The following is a 7,543-nucleotide window of genomic DNA, read 5'->3' as shown; positions in this document are numbered from 1 at the left end:
ATGCAACTTGATGAGTTTCTGTTGTCTACTCGATGCAACTCAATGAGTATTAATCTTGACTCGATGCTACTCGATGAGTATTAATCTTGACTTGATGCTACTTGATGAGTATTAATATTTACTCAGCTTTAAAAACGTTGTGATTTGATTATAAAATGGTGTTTTCGTTGATTTTAGAGAAACAAATGAGGATTGAAGAAGAAGATAAGTAGAGATTCATTATTTTCTGTTCTTCATATTAAGCATTTCTCTGGAATCCAGATTCATTCATTCTCTCTGTCTAAGATAATTTTATTATTTTTGCCCTTTAAATATATGATAATGTATAAAATTAAAGTTAGATCCATATTTATCATTGTTTTTACTTCTTGGCTCTCATGTAGGTAGTAAGTAGAGATGAAGCATTTTGAGAATGGTGAATCTGATTTGGAAGAGGGTAAAATGGAAAAGGACAAAGACAAAACATTACGCAATAACGGGGTATTTAGATTACATAACCAAACCTTATTTAGATTACATAACAGGGTATTTAGATTACATAAAATGATGAATCTGAACGTTCCTTTATATCTTCGAAATTAACAACATGGAGACAAAAATTAGCATAAGCAGCAGCTGATTTGAGTAGCTTTAGCTTCCAAAGAAGGGTATCCTTTGGTATAATGCTAGCCAAATCCTGAAAATAGAATGGACGAGAAGAATTTTTAACTCAATTAAATTGATCATGTAAGAAAATTGCAATGCCTAGGGAAAAAGATACGATAAGTTAATTTAGAGTACTACAAGTAAACCTCATTGCCTTCATTTGTTGTTATCAATTGATTAGTTTATATCCCGACGTCTTCTCTTTGTTTATTGTTACAGAGGATGTGGTTATCTAGTACCAGATGATGTATACGAGGTGTGTACTTGGGTTTTAAGTGTTAACTTCTATATATCTATTATGATCAATTTGGAAAGAATAATATTCACATTGCATTTACATCTAAAATTATTTACCTGTTGAAGTATCCTTGGGTTTTGTGTAAATTTGTGACATTTGATACAGGAATGGATTATAGGACATAATAACTACATTTGTGTGTGTTTATCTTTCTAGATCTTGTGTGCATGTTCTTTATTCCGCTCTTGCTTGTTCTTTAAGTTTTAGGACTTTGTAGATTGTGGTGCTATGTTTAGTAATTTTAAGTTGTTTCAATCTATATGTTGTAGTTGGTAAATTATTTCATTGATATAGGTGCTCAAAACGACGAGTTCAAGGTGGACTACGTGATTCTCGTGGAGGCATGAGCATAGTGAGCGAGATTTGGCTAGGATTACTTCATACGGGATTGATAGGTGTAATTTTTTTTTAATTGTTCTTAGAGGGGATGAGGTTGTTGATTGTACAATAGGAAATGTGTTCATATGGGGGTTGATAGTTGTTATACTTTTGAAATTGTTCATATGGGGTTGACTATATCGTTGGAATTGTTCATACGAGGTTTTTCATATTCTTTTAACTTAGAAGTATTTTACGAGGTTGTAATATTGACAATGTTAAAGAAGTGAAGTTTTTATATAGAGATATTGGTAGAAATTTGGTTGATTTATAAGATTTAAATGTGTGTATTGTTTATTTGATTGATGAATGTATGTCATATATATATCAAACGTGGTTGTTGGATCAAAATACAAGAGCAATTATAGGTAAAAACGTCAACATTGCAGATTTTTCTAAAAAAGTCACAAGCAAATTTCTTGATTTTTTTTCCTTGTCAAGATTATAGATATTCTTGATATGTTTAACAGGTCAAGAACTGTCATATACTTAACATTTCTAACATATCAAGTATGATATATCTTGACATTTTTTCATTGTCAAGTTAAAAAATTTCTTGATGTTTTTCCTTGTCAAGAATGCTCATATTCTTGACATTTCAAATATGTCACATGTCGGTGTTTCTTGACTTTTTTAAATGTCAAATGTCACTTTTCTTGACTTTTTAAAACGTTAAGAAAATTGACATTCTTGACACTGGCTTCCTTGACGTTTTTTAAAACGTCAAGAAAAATGATTCTTGACATTTAAAAAACGTCAAGAAACACTGTTTTTGTAGTAGTGAATGGTTGAATTCTTAGCCAGATTCAAAAAATAAAAACAAATTTTTAAGGACTACTTTTTTAGTTTTCAAAATTTGGCTTGTTTAAACTATTAGTAAAAAGTAGATAATAAATGATAAAATTTGAAGGCAGAAGTAGTGTCTATACACTTAATTTTCAAAAAAAAAAGAAAAAACTAACTAAAATCCAAATAGTTATCAAACGGAGTCTTAGTTTTTTGTTTTCAAAAATTAAGCCTATAGCCATTTCCCGTTCCACCTACAAATTTCTTCATTTATTATCTACCTTTTGCGAATAGTTTAAAAAACTAAGCCAAATTCTGAAAACTAAAAAAAGCATCTTTTAAAAACTTGTTTTTGTTTTTGAGATTTAGCTAAGAATTCAACTATTGTACTTAAAAAATACAAATCATGGTAAGAAATGAAGAAGAAATGAGCTTAATTCCCAAAACCCAAAACAAAAAACGAAATGGTTACCAAACGAGACATTAGTTTTTTATTATTAGTTGTTAAAAATTAAATACATAAACACCCTTTACATCTAAATTAAGTCCACAAAATAATGTTATTTGCTTTTGCGTGGTTTTCAAATAAAAGAAAATGAACCAAGTTATTTACAGATATAACAAAATGTATTTACTAGTGATAGACATCTGTCTGATAGATATTTGGGCAGTCTATCGCCAACTGATAGATGTCTATTCTCGCAGTATATCACTGTTAAATAGTGATATTTTGCTACATTTAAAAATATTTTTAGTAGTTTTATCATTTAAAATATTACCTGGGTTTTAGTGTTGAAGATTCATGATGTGCTACGCTAACTATAAAAGAATGAGTCCTTTCTAATGTTAGCAAGAGTTTATAAATCAATAGAGCGTTTGGCATTGCTTTTAGGAGTGATTATAAAAAAGTCTTAACCGTTTTTTGTGTTTGATAAACATATTAAGATCAAATCCATTAACATCACTTTCTAATCACGCTCATTTCACACGTTTTAAAATCAACATCCTACCAGCTTTTAGATTATTTTAAAATCAAATAAAATTTTTAATTAATATTTAATATTTAATTTTATCCTTTAAAATTAAGATTTATTTCATATATCTATCTCACCTAATCAAATTTATCTTTTATTTTTCATAAATTTAATGCATTAATTTTATTTTAAAAAAATATACCTAAAAAAATAAAAGTTATTTCCTTTAATATTTAAAAATTAATCTAGAGCAACAAAACATATCATTCTAAACAATTATTTAAAATTATAAATTATAAAAAAGTTAATAATAAGTATATTTTAGTTTATTATTTCTAAAAATAATTTAGTACTTATTTACCAAACACTATAACTTACATTTTCATATTCCAAGTTGAAATCAACCAAATACCAATTTACTTCATTTCACAGTTAATTTTTCTAAAAGCATGGTTAACAGGAATTATTTTAAAGGTTTTTTGTAATAGATAGTAGAATACGAGAAAAAATCTAAAAGTATATTACATCTTTAAAATATTTGTAAATATGAATGAGTTGATTAGTCAATTTTTTATTTTTTTAGTTTCCAATTTCACCCTTGTTATGTTTATAAAGAAAATACCACTCACTGGGCTTATTAGCTCATGTTTTCCAAATGTTTTCTTCCCCCCAGGTAGCCGAGTGGTACGTTCAGGGAGAAGTCATACACCCACAACCAGGAACTTGGTAATCTTACAGGACATGATTTGGATCCAATAGAAGAACACAGTAGTGGAATTTTTAAGATTTGTGTAAAACTTGATATATCAACTGTAGTCTTTAATCAATTTTGTATAAAAGCTGTCTTAGAATTAGGTTCGGATTTCTTCATACTCTTTCTTAAATCTTGGGTTAAGGCTTGGGAGGGGGTGTGACAACTTGATATCAGAGCCAGGTTTACGAAAATCTGGGAAAGTTGAGTCTAGTATGGTACGAACCAAATTTAGAAAAATTAAAATTTGGGAGGAATAGGAACAATATATGGTGTCAGGTCAGTATTGGGAAGAGATTTACTTAGGAAGTGAAGGTCGGGTAATGTTAAAAACTGAGTAGATGATAATAGTTGGGCAAAGGAAGTAGAATAAAAGATTAGATAATAACCGAAATAATGTCCACTGTAGGAAATGGATCCAAGTGGAAGGACCTGATGGTGGTACTCCCGGACGCAGGAAACAACTTGTGACGCTGACTCTGAGGAAAATCTTGGAGTACTTGGATATAGTTTAAATGATAGCATTGAACATTCCACTTTTATGACTAATACGGTAGTAGTAAAACTCCAAGATACTAGGAGATACCCAAGATGTGGCAAAAACCATGGTGGCCCATGTTTGATGGGAATCAGACTATGTTACGGTTGTGGTAAAAATGGCCACATACGAAAGAATTGTCATTTTTTTTCAAAAGAAAACTCGAGAACTATAGGATTTATTCCATTGGAAAATGGCTGAAAACTCAATCGGTGGGAGAAATGATGAGATGCTAATACCGGAGCAACAAATTGATCAGAAATTTAACGGAACCTATAAGGTGGGGAGTTCATCTCAAACTTGGACACGAGGAGTTCAGACAAATGTACCACGACGAATAGTAGTAGAGTTTAATGAACAACCTACTATTGGGTCTAGTAAAATAACAACATATAAATTTTGTATATTCTGTAAAGAAGTTGGCCATGTACAGGAAAAATGTCCGTGGCAGTACGATCGGTTACAAATTAACTTTGGAAAACTAGATCTGCAGGATGGACATGAAAAAAGAAAACTCTAAAAAGCCTAGAAAGTAGTAAGAACTATAAATAGGTATCAGATGAAAATAACTTATATTTATAAATAAAAGAAACATGTTGTGTACAACGGTTGAACATTTAATTTATATGTGATTGCTTGTAGTTAAAGAAAGCCCCTCAATTTTTTCAAAATCTCTCAAATTCTCCTTTTTTTTTTCCTCTTCCTCTCGATTTTCCTATTAACTCACCAATTTCCAGTCAAAATTAGCTGTAACGTCCTTTACGAAAATGTTAATAAACCTCCTAACTTACCACCTCAAAATTTCAGTTTCAAATTCGATTTCTACAGCTCGAAAACTTCAAAAAACTCGACCCTGCTTAAACTGTTCGAAATTCAGTCTTTAACTCGACTTTTCCCTGAAATTTCCTTTGATTTTTAGCTAGCTTTTCCCTTAAACCATCACGTTATTTTGTACTTAATTCATTTTTCTTTGGTTTTCCCACGTCTAAATTCCTCTTAATTTAATTATATTTCTTGTTTTTAATATCCTATTTCCTCATGCCTTTCAAATTAGGGTTAGGGTATTACATTTATTAAATGGTCGATGTGCACATTGGCGGGAAAATGAGGTATAGGGAAAGTTTCTATAAAATTATTGTTGTGTTGTTGGGTTGACAGTAGTTGACTATCAATAGGAAACGATTCAGCAGTTTGGGCTGAGGAAAGGAATATGAAATGGTATTAATGTATCGTTGATTGCATGTTGTTTTCCCCAAAAGTTTATTTTTGATAGTCAATGTTATGTTTATAAAGAAAATGCCACTCACTTAGCTCATATTTTCCAAATGTTTTCTTCCCCTCCCCCCAGGTAGCCGAGCGGTGCATTCATGGAGAAGTCAGACACCCACAACCAGGAACTTGGTAATCTTACAGGACATGATTTGGATCCAATAAAAGAACAACAGTAGTGGAATTTTTAAGATTTTTGTAAAACTTGATATATCAACTGTAGTCTTTAATCAATTTTGTATAAACACTGTCTTAGAATTAGGTTGGGATTTCTTCATACTCTTTCTTAAGTCTGGGTTAAGGCTTGGGAGGGGGTGTGACAACTTGTTTTCCAAATGTTTTCTTTTCCAACGGCTATAAATAGAAGGCCTGGGCATGAAGGTTAGACTCATTCCAAACAATTTCAGTAGTAAAAATCCTAAGTAGAGAGTGAGCATTTAGTGGGAAAGCTGCCGTTAGTAGTGGAGGCAAGGAATTCGAAGGAGGTGCTGCACAGATTCATATTCTGTTTGAGTAGGGTAAGCTAGTAGTATTTTTTTTAAGGGGTTTTAAATATATTTATGAAATAATATTAATTGGGAATTTTCTTGGAAACAATGAAAATGGCAGAAAGATATTTACAAGTAAATTGCATTAGGAGAATTTGCTGATGGTGAGTGGTTACTATGTGTTGTTTTGATTTATGTATGTATATGTATATATGAGCCTTGTACGTAGAGGGTAATGTCAAATGTGCATGAGTAGGGATGCATGATTTTTGTTGTGATTGCCGTGATATTGCATGTTATATTGTGATGGAAACTAGAATTACACCCGGGATATGGTTAGTATGCTTGAAAAGGGTACTTGACGGGGAAATATGGTCGGCTTCGGTCGACGGGAAATGACAGTTGGTGACGACCGGTGGGAAAAAAATGACCAAGTTACCTAAGCATAACTAGCGAGAAAGAAATGGTCAATGTGCACATTGGCGGGAAAATGGGGTATAAGGAAAGTTTCCATAAAATTGTTGTTGTGTTGTTGGATTGACAGAAGTTGACTATCAACAGGAAACGATTCAGCGGTTTGGGCTGAGGAAAGGAATATGAGATGGTATTAATGTATTATTGATTGTATGTTGTTTTCCCCAAAAGTGTATTTTCGATAGCCAATATTATGTTTATAAAGAAAATACCACTCACTGGGCTTATTAACTCATGTTTTCTAAAGTTGTCACACCCCCTCCCAAGCCTTAACCCAAGACTTAAGAAAGAGTATGAAGAAATCCCAACCTAATTCTAAGACAGCGTTTATACAAAATTGATTAAAGACTACCGTTGATATATCGAGTTTTACACAAATCTTAAAAATTCCACTACTGTTGTTCTTCTATTGGATCCAAGTCATGTCCTGTAAGATTACCAAGTTCCTGGTTGTGGGTGTCTGACTTCTCCCTGAACGCACCGCTCGGCTACGTAGCTGTCTCTTATACACATCTAGATGTGTATAAGAGACAGCAACAATTTTATGGAAACTTTCCCTATACCCCATTTTCCCGCCAATGTGCACATCGACCATTTCATTCCCGCTAGTTATGCTTAGGTAACTTGGCCTTTTTTTCTCACCGGTCGTCACCGACTGTCATTTTCCGCCGACCGAAGCCGACCATATTTCCCCGCCAAGTACCCTTTTCAAGCATACTAACCATATCCCGGGTATAATTCTAGTTTCCATCACAATATAACATGCAATTCACGGAAATCACAACAGAAATCATGCATCCCTACTCATGCACATTTGGCATTAAACAACACATAGTAACCACTCCCGAGAAAAAATATGGGATAGAACGGTTGAGGTCGCTAGAGGCCAAAAACTTTGAGGGAACAACAGACTCTACGGATGCGGAAGTTTGGTGAACCAGT

This window comes from Benincasa hispida, chromosome 12 (assembly GCF_009727055.1).
Source record: "Benincasa hispida cultivar B227 chromosome 12, ASM972705v1, whole genome shotgun sequence".
Classification (NCBI taxonomy): domain Eukaryota; kingdom Viridiplantae; phylum Streptophyta; class Magnoliopsida; order Cucurbitales; family Cucurbitaceae; genus Benincasa; species Benincasa hispida.
This window is presented reverse-complemented; position numbering follows the sequence as displayed.